Source organism: Triticum aestivum, chromosome 7B, assembly GCF_018294505.1.
Source record: "Triticum aestivum cultivar Chinese Spring chromosome 7B, IWGSC CS RefSeq v2.1, whole genome shotgun sequence".
NCBI lineage: Eukaryota > Viridiplantae > Streptophyta > Magnoliopsida > Poales > Poaceae > Triticum > Triticum aestivum.
Genome location: NC_057813.1, coordinates 410,103,942 through 410,116,736, shown reverse-complemented (window position 1 = coordinate 410,116,736; position 12,795 = coordinate 410,103,942).

Genomic DNA, 12,795 nt, shown 5'->3' with positions numbered 1-12,795 from the left:
ATGCTTGACAAACGCGTTGGGACAAGGATCGGGAGGCACCTCTGTGGTGGCATGCAGATCTTTGTGAAGACAAAGAATAGACAAAATCAGATGAGGATAAGAAGGGAACCATCCTCACCGCAGGAACCCACGAAACCCCCGGCAAGATCTTTGTCGGGGAAGCCAGCCGCCACGGCAAGACCATTGCCGAACCACCCGGCAAGACACTTGCCAGGCCACCCGACAAGGCCCTCGCCAAGCGCGTCGGCTGGGCCACTACCAGGCCCGCACCAACCAAGTCTTCACCGCCGTGCGCATGCGGCTGCCGACCCAACCAGCTGGGCAGGCACCTGCGTGGCAGCATGCAATCCTTCGTGGAGGCTCCACCACCGCGCCACCTCAGCTGCTTGTCTGCCTACATGGCACCGGATGCATCGCTGGCCAGGGCGCGTGTCGAAGCGACGAGGAGCGGAGACGAACGGGACGGGCCTCGCCCCCATCCCCGATAAAGCGAAGGGACACCTAAGCCTTGCATTAAATGCGTCTTGTCATGTAATACTAGCGATAAACTCGCAATGTTGTAGCACTTTTCCACCTCCTGTGTGCCACTGTGGCAGTCCTTTCGCCTATAAAAGGAGGCCCATGGCACACAGAGAAAGGATTCGGCTCCTTCAAACCCCACAGCACCTGGAGCTAGTTCAAGAGCTGAAGAACACTAAATACATCCACCAAAGCAGGATCATAGGGTTTTACGCATCTTTGCGGCCCGAACGTGGGTCAATTCTTTTGTGTCGTTTGTTAGTCCCGCTCTCCTTACAATCCCCGCACCCTGCAACCGTAGAAGGGATTCCAGTGATCCCGTAGGCTCGTTTCCCACCGACACCATCGCTATGACCGCGCTACGCGAGCTGCTCGAGCTCTCCAGCTCCAGCTCGTGCGGTGGGTGCGCTCGAGAGCGCCCCTAGCGCCGAGCGCCACCCCTAGCTCGCCCCCTGACCCGGTCCCGCCTTGTTTTGTCTGAAGGACGAACCCCTGACGCCTTTGCCGCACTCTGATTGCCGCCATTGCTGCCCGCCCCATGTCCCAAGCCGTTGCTACCCCTCCCGACCACCCTAGTGTGCTCGGGGTGCACTGCAGGTCCCGCCCACCTACTAAACACGCTCGCAAACACCCCGTAGCCACGCCTCCACCTGGTCCATACGCGGCTGCTGCCACGGCTCGTCGCCGGCGTCCTTGCCAGCCCCCTTGGCTCGTTCTGTCGCCACCATCGGACCCGCGGCGAAGTGGCCGTTCAAAAACAACTGGCCGCGCCCCGTACGACCGTCTGGAGCCTGATTCCGGTGAGATCCGGTGCATCTCCGCCAGGCGAGATCCAGTGCATCTCCGCCGCGGGAGCGCTCGCCGGGGCTCCACCGGCGCCGGTGCCGACATGGCCGACTGGGGCCACCCCCTTAGGTCACTGCCCAGTGGCCCTGCTGGCCTTGTTGACCTAGTCAACGACTGAGTGGGCATCGCCCAGTCACTCCCAGTGGGTCCCCGGTGGGCCCCAGTGACTGGTAGCTAGTCTGTTGACTGCTGATGTAGTAATGACGCCATGATGATGTCATATTGTCCTTTTCTATCGATTTAAATAGTTAAAGATAATTCCAGAATATTGTTAAAACTTTGAAAAATCGTAGAAAATAATTTGTAACTCGGATGAAAAAGTTTTATACATGAAAATTGCTCAGAACGACGAGACAAGTCCGAATACGCGGTTCGTTTACCTGTCAGATGCCTTTGACTATCCGAACATGGAACATTCCCCCTCCGGTCATCTATCTAACACAGGTCCGGAACCAGGAATACCTTCCCGGTTGTTTTCCCCCTTCACCTATATCGTCCAGCTTTACGTTAGAACACCCCTAGTTCTGCTTTCCGTCATGTCATGCTTAGTAGTACCTCTGTTTACTCTGTATTTACTGTTTCTTCCCCCTCTTCTTCTCCGATAGACATCGAGACCACTGTTGATGCTGCTATGATCGACTACCACGACGACGATGACCCTTCTTCCCTTTTCAGCAGAGCTTCCAAGCAAGCCCCCCTTTGATCATCCTGATATCGCCCATTCCATTCTCTCATGCTTGCATCAGATTTTGCTACTATTATTGTTTGATCCTATTCTGATGCATAGCCTGCTTTTGTAACCTGCTTATTGTTACCTACCTGCTTATCCTAAACTACTTAGTATAGGTTGGTTAGTGATCCATAAGTGACCTCCACCTTGTCCTTGTTGCCCCTGCTTCATCATTGAAGACCCGATCAACGGGATTGAAGACCAGGCCCCGGCACCGCACATCACTTTCCCCTTAGTTGCTCGACACTACTGGGTTACTATCGAGTGCCGAGGATGAGACCCCATCAGCATTTCTGATGTTAACTCTGTAGTGTAGGTATTTGGTCGTGGTCATCGAGGGTGATTTCCTCCTTAACCACTTTCGACCCGACTCTGTCATGCAACCCCTCAAGTGTGAACCTCAAGGGTGGATCTTCTTATGTTCACCTGGATGATTACATCGAGTTTAATCTCCGGGGGTGATTCCTCGGGTTTTCCCCTTAATGTTTGGACACATGAATACTTGGACTTTACAACTGTTACTTGGAAAGGCGGGTCGACCCTGAGGGGTACCCGCGAGTGATGTGGAGACGGGTTGACCTGGAAGGTGCCCCCAAGATACTTACGAGGCGTGGTCGGGCATTCCTAGCCCTTTCCGCAAGTCCTCGAGACGGGGCAATGGGGTCACATCTTTTGTGAGTCTCTGCTTGTTACCGCGTGTTCCTAATCCGCTATGGTTTGGATATTTGATCTGAGGGGCCTCTGGTCTGATAGCACTAACCATCATGTGGCCATAGTATGGGCGTTCTGCGTCATATGCATCAGCCGCAGCTTATTAGACGTCAGCGACTGAGAGGCACGCGCCGAGTTGGACTGGTAAGCACCTGCCTTTTTAAAGGAGGTAGCTAGCTCTGCTCACTGGCCGCGTTCACAACATGTAGGAGACCCCAGGGCGATGGCCCATGACCCCTGGGGGCACAGATTAGTCCGGCGTGCTGACCTCTCTATTGAGCCTAGGTCGCGTTGCGGCGTATTGTTTGGCTGAGGCCGGGCATGACCCAGGAAAGTGTGTCCGGCCGGAGTTAATCAAGCGTGGTGGGTAAGTTGGTGCACCCTGCAGGGAAGAAAACCTCTATCGATAGCCTGTCCTACGGTAAGGGACAGTTGGAGTTGTATCTCGATCAATACAACTAGAACTAGATACTTGAGGTGATAACAGGATAGTATGGCTCTGGGATTGCTTTCTCGTAGGGAGTCGAGAAAGGATCTCTGGCCGAGGTTGATAACACTACTACTACTTCACTTTATGCTACTCTACTCCCTCCTGTTTGCTACAAGATGGTGGTTTCCAGAAGATGCTAGTCTTTGATAGGACTAGGCCTTCTCTCTATTCTGGCATTTCTGCAGCCCAGTCCACATATACAACCTTTCTTTGATAATGTTGCATATGTAGTGTAGATCCTTGCTTGCGAGTACTTTGTATGAGTACTCACGATTGCTTGGCTCCCCTTTCTCCACCTCTTTCCATTCTTCCCGAACGCTGCAACCAGATGGTGGAGCCCAGGATCCAGACGCCACCTTTGACGACGACTGCTACTACACTGAGGGTGCTAGCTACTACTACGTGGAGGCCGTCGACGACCAGGAGTAGTTAGGAGGCTTCCAGGCAGGAGGCCTTGCCTTTTCGACCGACGTTGCTTTTGTGCTAGCCTTCTTAAGGCAAACTTGTTTAACTTATGTCTGTACTCGGATATTATTGCTTCCGCTAACTCTTGAGTATTCGATCTTATGTATTCGAGCGCTCAAGGCCCTGGCTTGTAATATCAAGCTTTATTTATTTTAATTTGTGTCTAGTGTTGTGTTGTGATATCTTCTCGTGAGTCCTTGATCTTGATCGTACACATTTGCGTGTATGATTAGTGTACGATTGAATTGGGGGCGTCACAAGTTGGTATCAGAGCCGACAGCCTGTAGGTAGCCCCCTTTCCAACTCCTTGGCCGAAGTTGAGTCTAGTCACTGAAAAACTTTTACTAATATGGTTGTGTGGCTTATGGGCCCATGTCGCCATTGGGTGGTATTATGATCTTTTACTCCTCGTCTATACTCTAGGACTCTGCTCTCTTTCTATTCGGGTTAAACGATTTTGAAAACTCTAACATTAGGTTCTCGTAAATACTTCCTCCCGGAGAGCCCCCCCCCATTCCAGATGATCGCCTGCTATACCAGAAGATTCTGAAGATACTTGTTGATGTTTTTCTGAGACCCTTGTGCCCATTGCTTTTGCAATTCCCTTCCATCGATAAACCCCTATGGATAACCGCGTACACTTGCCATTCATACAATCACTCCCTATTGATCTTGTTATTACAAGATACCCCGAAATTCTCTCTAATGTTCCGAGAATATTGTGTCTACTGCCTTGCAGTTCTTTGCCTCATTAATATCCCTTCGGATAATTCCTCACACTTACCGAGTATCCTCTCATCCCTAGTTATTCATGTGTTTCAAAAAACGTTTCGAAATACCATTCGATCTTCCGAAAATCCTCAGCAGCCTATTATTGTTGAAATTCTTGCTTGATTGCATTATGGTTAATCCCATAAGTCTAGTAATCTTATTGGCATCCTTTGTCACTATCATTTTGAGTCCATTGATTCAATATGTTGCAGATGCTCGCAATCCTCAGTCAAAACTAGAATTCGTCCTTTTGGCTCAAACGTCACTCCGGACATGAGCTGGTTCTCGGCAAATCAAACCTTGATTGATTGTCGATATATGTCTATTCAACTTACTTATCTGTTGATCAGAGCCTCTTCTTCTGATCCTCCCCTCCCCCCTGATTTGGAATCGCAATTCCTTTGCATTTAAGCTTTGAAATTATCCAAATATTTCTATAATCTGATGCCTTTGCACTATCTCTTCTTCTGGTTGAGCATCGATACTCACATCAGATTCTTTGTGGTCCGCCATATCCTTTTGTGGATTATTATCTAACCGTTCCTTCCTATTCTCAAATCCTTGAGTTCTTCCCCTGATACATAATGCCTTCGGTAAATTGTATCCCCTGCATTTGGCTAGCCATGCTCTACTTTTGAGCTTGGCTAATTTACTCATGAAGTTTGTGGTACATGTTCCTAAGATGCCCCTATGGGTTGAACCCATGCCTTTCGTAATCTATGTGAACTCGAAGTTTATGAGGGTTATATCTACTGGCATTTTGTTAGATAAAAATTCCAATGCTACAACTTCTTCGAATACGAGAAGTGAATGAAAATTTATGCATTAGAGAAGCGGGAGTCGACCTTGAACGTTTGTGCTCATGCCCATGGACCCGATTCGAACTTACTATGGAAGATTCTTGTTGTAATAATAATTCCCTTGTGATAAGTTCATCTGGTATCTAGAATTGATCCTTGGAAATCGTGGTTTCGACCATATTTTCTCCTTGATTCCATTTATCAAACAAGTTAAAGCACTTGTCTTCTGCCGATAAACACATCTCCGCAACCTCTGTTTTATCTTCCTTCGAGTATAACCCTCCAGTATCTCGTGAATATCAAAGAACTATGTTGCTTGCTGTGAGTCTTCATCTAGTATTGCTTCTCGCCGATTTTGGATTTCCCTTGGATTATGAGTTATTAGTCACTCGAGAACACCGATAAGTGAATCAATTCAAGTCATTCCTAGCCTAATCGGCTATAGAATTATCGTGCTAAATTTTAACCGTGCTATCTCGTCCTTCGTCCCGGAGCATAATTTTCGACGATGAGCTAAGCTTACGTCGATCTTCCTCGTCATATCATTTCACCTTGAACAACAAGCTTGATTTCGAGTTTGTGTCGTACCCATGGTTCCAATGACCTTTCGCTTCATCATTCCTTTGACTTGATGTCATTGATGATCGGTTACATCTTCATGAAATCTCTCGACAAATGTGTCATGATCATCATCAACATTCTCACCTCTTCCAGGATATCAATTGAATTCCTGATGAGAAATACCATCCTTGCCCTTCGATGATTTGTGTTATCATCGACGACATTCTCGCCTCTCCCCCAACACAAACTTGTTCATATAATTTTTAAAATACATCTTTTTTTGACATGTCGATGGATTGCAGTTGAACCCATCGGCCACGTCCTCATCTTTTCCAAAAAAAATTGCATGAGATGTTAAAAAAATCCTGATGGATCCTTTGTGTTCCCAAGGTCGAACCTTTACCTGATGACCATGTCAATGCTATCTAGAAGCATGACGGTGGTACTCGAAACATCATAAAGAACATTGGAGGCGCAATGCTAAATGTTTCTTGATCACTCATCCGAACATTGTTGTATGGGTAACGTCTTAAATTTCCTCTCCCCTTTACCTAAATGGTAATCTACTTACTATCCGGTCATGGATATCATCCTCTGCTTGTCCTTGGCAAGATTATACTCTTGATAATTGTGTTGAAACACATTTTCGTACCATTGTTTTGATTAAATTAGTAATCACATTTTCCTTTCCATTGTTTTGTTTAACCTTTCTCGCAAGCTGATTTATCTGAGCAGTGATAATTTCCTGCTTAGGTAAACACCTCGATGTACAACTCTGTCAATAAGCCCTGTTACCACTATTGATGGCATTTCGGTAATCACCGATGGACGGGAACCTTGCCTATTGGTCCGCCTCATTTCAACGAGTAGGAAAATGGTTCTCGGTGTCCCTCGCCCTTGGTACCAACGTTGAGAGCAACATAACTGACAGGCTATTCTCTGACATGCCTTCCTACCATGATCGTACAAGATGTCGGCACCCTTCCTACTTTTAATCCACATGGTGGGCCCATAACCCACAGTTCCACAGGATCGGAACCTGACTCTCCTATACACCCTTGTTTCTAAAGTTATTCCTCACGCTTGGCTTCGTATGTAGATCACGAGCCACCTTCCTAGAGATGATCTATTTTGGTTTCAGCCCCAATACTTATTCACGATGCTCTGAACCCCTTTCTGACACTCTATTCATGTATCAATCGTTTGTCTATTCGCTTGAAACTTCCTATTGTACCATCATACTTTGCTCTCGATGTTTTATTAAGTTTCAACTCGAGAGATACTTCCGCCTCATTCCCTAAATTGTTCGCCAGATAATTAACCCTATAAGGGCCAGTTCTCCCGAAGTTACTCTTTACTTATCCACTTAAATCTCGGGATGAGATTTCTTGTACTGGAGGGATTTGTAACACCCCTAGTGTCATGCTACAGTAACCCCCTATGATTAAGCTAATCATTTTTCAAAACAGTGCTTAATCACCTTGTTCAATATCCCATTTGAAATTCTAGTCAATTCAAATTCAAGTGAAGTTTGAAGTCGCTCAAAAGTTGCTGGAAAAATGTTCGCCATTTGTCAAAAATTCCATAACACTCCTTTCTTAAGGAACACAACATCACTTTTGTGCAAAGATGAGCATTATCAATTATAACATCACCAATTCAGCATTTTTAAATGCTATCCTATTTATGAAAAATGCCAAATGAATTCTTATGGTCTCCAAAAATATTTGTGGCACTGTCTAATATCACCAGGGAAAAAAAGGGGCACTTCCCATATTTTTCCAAAGAAAATGGCATGCCTAATATTTTCTTACCCATCTCTGATTATTAAAAAAACAGAAAAGCAAAGGTGTTTAAATAAAAGAGAAAACCTCCCCTGTATCCCCCCACTGGGCCTTGGACTAACAGGCCGGCCCAACCATCCCACTCCCCCTGGGTCGTCTTCCCTGTTCGACCGACCTGGTCGCTACAGGGGCCGGTCGCCGGCGAACCCACCTCACCGACCACGCCGCTACAGGCGCCGCGAGGAGGATAAGGATGCCAGCGTCGATGCCCTGGCTTCCACCGAGATCTTTTCCCCCTTCCCCATGAACTGCTGCTTCTCCTCTCCACCATGGCCTCCACTGCCGTCTCCTCCGCTTGCTCGCCCGCGTAGCCACCGGCCTCGCCTCGCCTTGCCGACCTGTCCAGCAGATCCATCATCGCCGACTGCCTCGTCCCTGCCAGGAGCACCTGCATCAACACGGACAACCCCTTCTTCAACCACAGACCTCCATCATCGCTGACGTTGATTCTCTCCACTGAGCCCTCCCCGAGCCCAGGTGCGCACACCTACAGGCTCCGGTGAGCACCCTATAGACTCCCTTCTCTCCTCGTGTCCTCGCATGCTCTCTAGCTAGCCGGCCCCGCCCTCGTGCTCCGTCCATCGCTATGACCGCGCTAAGCGAGCCGCTCGAGCTCTCTAGCTCCTTCGCCTGCGGTGGGCTCGCTCCAGAGTGCCCCAAGCGCTGAGCGCCACCCCTAGCTCGCCCCCTGGCCCGCTCCTGCCTCGTTTTGTCTGAAGGACGAACCCCTGCCGCCTTTGCCGCGCTCTAGTTGCCGCAGTTGCTGCCCGCCCCATGCTCCCAAGACGCTGCTGCACCTCCCGGCCGCCCTAGCATGCTCGGGGTGCGCTGCAGGTCCCACCCACCTACTAAACGCGCTCGCAAACACCCCGTAGCCGCGCCTCCGCCTGGTCCATATGCAGCTGCTGCCACAGCTCGTCGCCGGCGTCCTTGCCGGCCCCCTCCGCTCGTTCTGTCGCCACCATCAGACCAGCGGCGAAGTGGCCGTTCGAAAACAACCGGCCGCGCCCCGAACGGCCGTCCGGAGCCAGATTCCGGCGAGATTCAGTGCATCTCCGCCGCGGGAGCGCTCGCCGGGGCTCCACCAGCGCCAGTGCCGACATGGCCGACCAGGGCCACCCCCTTAGGTCACTGCCCAGTGGCCCAGCTGGCCTTGTTGACCCAGTCAACGGCTGACTGGGCATCGCCCAGTCACTGCCAGTGGGTCCCCCGTGGGCCCCGTTGACTGGTCAGCTAGTCTGTTGGCTGTTGATGTAGTAATGATGCCATGATGACATTATATTGTCCTTTTATATCGATTTAAATAATTAAAGATAATTCCAGAATATTGTTAAAACTTTGAAAAATCGTAGAAAATAATCTGTAACTATGATGAAAAAGTTTTATACATGAAAATTGCTCAGAACGACGAGACGAATCCGAATACGCGGTCCGTTTACCTGTCAGATACCTCTAACTATCTGAACATGGAACATTCCCCATCCGGTCATCTGTCTAACACAGGTCCAGAACCGGGAATACCTTCCCGGTTGTTTTCCCCCTTCACCTATACCTTCCAGCTTTACGTTAGAACACCCCTAGTTCTGCTTTTCGTCATTTCATGCTTAGTGGTACCTCTGTTTGCTCTATATTTACTGTTTGTTCCCCCTCTTCTTCTCCGTAGACATCGAGACCGTTGTTAATGCCGCTAAGATCGACTACGACGACGAAAACCCTTCTTCCCTTTTCAGCGGAGCATCCAGGCAAGCCCCCCCTATGATCATCCCGATATCGCCCATTCCATTCTCTCATACTTGCATTAGATTTTGCTACTGTTATTGTGCTCCTATACTGATGCATAGCCTGCTTTTGTAACCTGCTTATTGTTACCTACCTGCTTATCCTAAACTGCTTAGTATAGGTTGGTTAGTGATCCATAAGTGACCTCCACCTTGTCCTTGTTGCCCTTGCTTCATCATTAAAATCCCGATCAACGGGGTCGAAGACCAGGCCCCGGCACCGCACATCACTTTCCCTTAGTTGCTCGACACTACTGGGTTACTATCGAGTGCCGAGGATGAGACCTCATCAGCACTTCTGATGCTGACTCTGTAGTGTAGCAATTCGGTCGTGGTCATCAAGGGTAATTTCCTCCTTGACCACTTCCGATACGACTCTGTCGTGCAACCCCTCAAGTGTGAACCTCGAGGGTGGATCCTCTTGCGTTCACCTTGATGATTACATCACTTGGAATTCACCGGGGGTGATTCCTCGGGTTTTTCCCTTAATGTTTGGACACACGGATATTTGGACTTTACAACTGTTACTTGGAAAGGCGGGTCGACCCTGAGGGGTACCCGCGAGTGATGTGGAGACGGGTTGAACTAGAAGGTGCCCGTGAGATACTTACGAGGCATGGTCGGACATTCCTAGCCCTTGCCGCAAGTCCTCGAGACGGGGCAATGGGGTCACATCTTCCATGAGTCTCTGCTTGTTACCGTGCATTCCTAATCCGCTACGGTTTGGATATTTGATCCGAGGGGCCTCTGGCCTGATAGCACTAACCATCACGTGGGCATAGTATGGGTGTTCTGCATCATATGCATCAGCCGAAGCTTATTAGACGTCAGTGACTGAGCGGCGCGCGCTGGGTTTGACTGGTAAGCACCTGCCTTTTTAAAGGAGGTAGCTAGGTCTGCTCACCGGCCGCATTCGCAACATGCAGGAGTCCCCGGGCGATGGCCCATGACCCCTGGGGGCATAGGTTTAGTCCGGCATGCTAACCTCTCTATTAAGCCTAGGTCGGGTTGCCGCGTATTGTTTGGCCGAGGCCGAGCATGACCCAGGTAAGTGTGTCCAGCCGGAGTTAATCGAGCGTGGTGGGTATGTTGGTGCACCCCTGCTGGGAAGAAAACCTCTATCGATAGCCTGTCCTACGGTAACGGACACTTGGAGTTGTATCCCGATCAATACAACTAGAACTGGATTCTTGAGGTGATAACTAGATAGTATGGCTCTGGGATTGCTTTCTCGCAGGGAGTCGAGAAAGGATCTCTGGCCGAGGTGTATAACACTACTACTACTTTACTTTATGCTACTCTACTCCCTCCTGTTTGCTGCAAGATGGTGGTTTCCAGAAGATGCTAGTCTTCGATAGGACTAGGCCTTCTCTCTATTCTGACATTTCTGCAGCCCAGTCCACATATACATCCTTTCTTTGATAATGTTGCATATGTAGTGTAGATCCTTGCTTGCGAGTACTTTGTATGAGTACTCACGGTTGCTTGGCTCCCCTTTTTCCACCTCTTTCCATTCTTCCCGGATGCCGCAACCAGATGGTGGAGCCCAGGATCCAGACGCACCTTTGATGACGACTGCTACTACACTGAGGGTGCCTACTACTACGTGGAGGCCGCCGACAACCAGGAGTAGTTAGGAGGCTCCCAGGCAGGAGGCCTTGCCTTTTCGACCGATGTTGCTTTTGTGCTAGCCTTCTTAAGGCAAACTTGTTTAACTTATGTCTGTATCAGATATTATTGCTTCCACTGACTCTTGAGTATTCGAGCTTATGTATTCGAGCCCTCGAGGCCCCTGGCTTGTAATACAAAGCTTGATTTATTTAACTTTTGTCTAGTGTTGTGTTGTGATATCTTCCCGTGAGTCCTTGATCTTGATCGTACACATTTGCGTGTATGATTAGTGTACGATTGAATCGGGGGCGTCACATATGTCTTCAAACCTTTTTGGTCATTACTTGTAACCCACAAGTATAAGGGATCGCAACAGTTTTCGAGGGTAGAGTATTCAACCCAAATTTATTGATTCGACACAATGGTAGCCAAAGAATATTCTCAAGTATTAGCAGTTGAGTTGTCAATTCAACCACACCTGGATAACTTAGTTTCTGTAGCAAAGTATTTAGTAGCAAAGTAGTATGGAAGTAACGGTAATAGTGACAAAAGTAACAGTAGCAGTTTTGTGGTGATTGTAACAGTAGCAACAGTAAAGAAATAAGCAAAGCACAATATGTGACAAGCTCATAGGCATTGGATCAGTGATGGATAATTATGTCGGACGCGATTCCTCATGTAATAGTTATGACATAGGGTGACACAGAACTAGCTCCAGTTCATCAATGTAATGTAGGCATGTATTCCGAATATAGTCATACATGCTTATCGAAAAGAACTTGCATGACATCTTTTGTCCTACCCTCCCGTGGCAGCGGGGTCCTAATGGAAACTAAGGGATATTAATGCCTCCTTTTAATAGAGTACCCGACCAAAGCATTAACATATAGTGAATACATGAACTCCTCAAACTACAGTCATCACCGAGAAGTATCCCGATTATTGTCACTTCGGGGTTGTCGGATCATAACACATAATAGGTGACTATAGACTTGCAAGATAGGATCTAGGACTCACATATATTCATGAAAACATAATAGGTTCAGATCTAAAATCATGGCACTCGGGCCCTAGTGACAAGCATTAAGCATAGCAAAGTCATAGCAACATCAATCTCACAACATAGTGGATACTAGGGACCAAACCCTAACAAAACTAACTTGATTACATGGTAATCTCATCCAACCCATCACCGTCCAGCAAGCCCATGATAGAATTACTCATGCACGGCCGTGAGCATCATGAAATTGGTGATGGAGGATGGTTGATGATGACGACGGTGACGAATCTGCCTCTCCGGAGCCCCAAACGGACTCCAGATCAGCCCTCCCGTGAGAGATTAGGGCTTGGCGGCGGCTCCGTATCGTAAAATGCGATGAAACTTTCTCTCTGATTTTTTTCTCTGTGAAAGCATATATATGGAGTTGGAGTTGAGGTCGGTGGACGTCCAGGGGGCCCATGAGGCAGGGGGCGCGCCCAGGGGGAGGGGGCATGCCCCCCACCCTCGTGGACAGGGTGTGGGCCCCCTGATGCTATTTCTTTCGCCAGTATTTTTTATTAATTCTGAAAAGTTGCTCCGTCGATTTTCAGGTTATTCCGAGAACTTTTATTTCTGCACAAAAATAACACCATGGAAGTTCTGCTAAAAACAATGTCAGTCCGGGTTAGT